Below are 1,760 nucleotides of genomic sequence, written 5' to 3' on the forward strand. Positions count from 1 at the left end.
ACATATGTACATGCATACATACAAACAAACATACATACATACATATGTACATACATGCATACACACATACATACAAACATACATACATACATACATACAAACATACATACATACATACATACAAACAAACATACATATGTACATGCATACATACAAACAAACATACATACATATGTACATACATACATACACACATGCATACAAACAAACATACATACATATGTACATACATACAAACAAACATACATATGTACATACATACAAACAAACATACATACATACAAACAAACATACATACATACAAACAAACATACATATGTACATACATACATACAAACAAACATACATACATATGTACATGCATACATACCCTGCAGTACCAGAAGTGAGCGATGACAAATGTCAACTACGCGTCATTCAAGATTTTTTCTCTGCCGCTGCAACAGACGAGTAGAATATGACGTCGACGTCGCGATCGACGCGTCGGTCTGACAACTCTTTTTTTTCTTTGTTTCTTTCTGTTACGACTCGTGCCGTAACAGAATTCGGTTTTGCCGTCGGCATCGACAACGTTGTTAGAATTATGCGGTGAAAAGTGAGACGCAGGTTTTGTTTATTTTGGGCAAAATTATTATCAGGTAAGTGCAGTGTTTCATTCAATTAAAAATAGTCTATTGTGCGTTGTAAAAAATGAAGAAAATGTGATAGTGCGAAATTAAATTTTTGGACGAAATTTTTCATTTCCAACAACGAAAACAGAAAAAAACCACCCGATTGGTTCTTGCGAGTCTTGAGTCGAACAGGTACATATCTTGGCGAGTGTTTTGCTTTTGGCGCAAATGCACTGCTGATCTACTAAAGCATTGTTAACAAATTGAAAAATATTTTAATTAACCCATCTTATTTTAAAGGCGATTCAGTTGAATGACCACGACGACCTTACGATCATGAGCAAATCAAAAAAACTAAAAAGGTTCTGTGGAAAAAAGAACACACAGCACAAAAATGTGAATATGTATACATTTTTATAAGAAAACAATAAATAAAAGAAATTTAATACTTTAAAACAGAATTTACCCATGCCTTTTTCATCAAAATATCAAAAAATTTTACTTAAATACATCACTTATTAGGGCCTTACTTTTTAAGGGAAATTCATCGCTTATTAAGGCCTGACTTTCGGCTAATTCTCGCTTACTATGTCATCGATTATGCTCCTAGGACATCCCTGTGTTAAAGTAAACAGCCCATCGTATGGCAGGTCATCGCTTATGTCATCGAGCTGCATGACGTTGCCATCGATGTGTGGTTGCTTACACATCGCTTACCCGTACTGCAGGGTACAAACAAACATACATACATATGTACATACATACATATGTACATACATACAAACAAAACATACATACAAACAAACATACATACATACATACAAACATACATACATACATATGTACATACATACATACACACATACATACAAACAAACATACATATGTACATACATACATATGTTCGTATATTCTGAATCAGCATCTTTGAGTATATCTTGGAGAATTCGTAAAACTGAATAGTGGTAGGCCCATTTTGATCAGAAATTTCCAAAACCATCCCTTAGCCCCCTTCCACATGAGGATTCCCCGAAAATAAGAAATCATTTGTTTTAAATTTTAATAATTTCATTTTTTGTTTTTTTTTTTGGTATTTATTATTTTCACATTGTAAATTTAATAATTATAATAATTGTTTTGTTTTTTTGT

At 32.7% G+C, this 1,760-nt stretch overlaps 1 long non-coding RNA gene across 3 annotated transcripts; it reads left to right on the forward strand.

Moving 5' to 3' along the window:
- The first annotated feature begins 596 nt into the window (after positions 1 to 596).
- On the forward strand, positions 597 to 981 carry LOC121403824. 3 transcript variants are annotated; one of them, XR_005967494.1, is made up of 3 exons: positions 597 to 638; positions 760 to 803; positions 912 to 981. It is a non-coding gene; the product is annotated as an uncharacterized LOC121403824 (long non-coding RNA). The 3 variants fall into 3 exon arrangements; XR_005967492.1 differs by lacking the exon at positions 760 to 803; XR_005967493.1 differs by lacking the exon at positions 597 to 638 and having other exon boundaries at positions 692 to 803.
- The last annotated feature ends 779 nt before the right edge of the window (positions 982 to 1,760 follow it).

The sequence above is a fragment of the Drosophila obscura genome, unplaced genomic scaffold (assembly GCF_018151105.1).
Source record: "Drosophila obscura isolate BZ-5 IFL unplaced genomic scaffold, ASM1815110v1 contig_150, whole genome shotgun sequence".
Lineage (NCBI taxonomy): Eukaryota > Metazoa > Arthropoda > Insecta > Diptera > Drosophilidae > Drosophila > Drosophila obscura.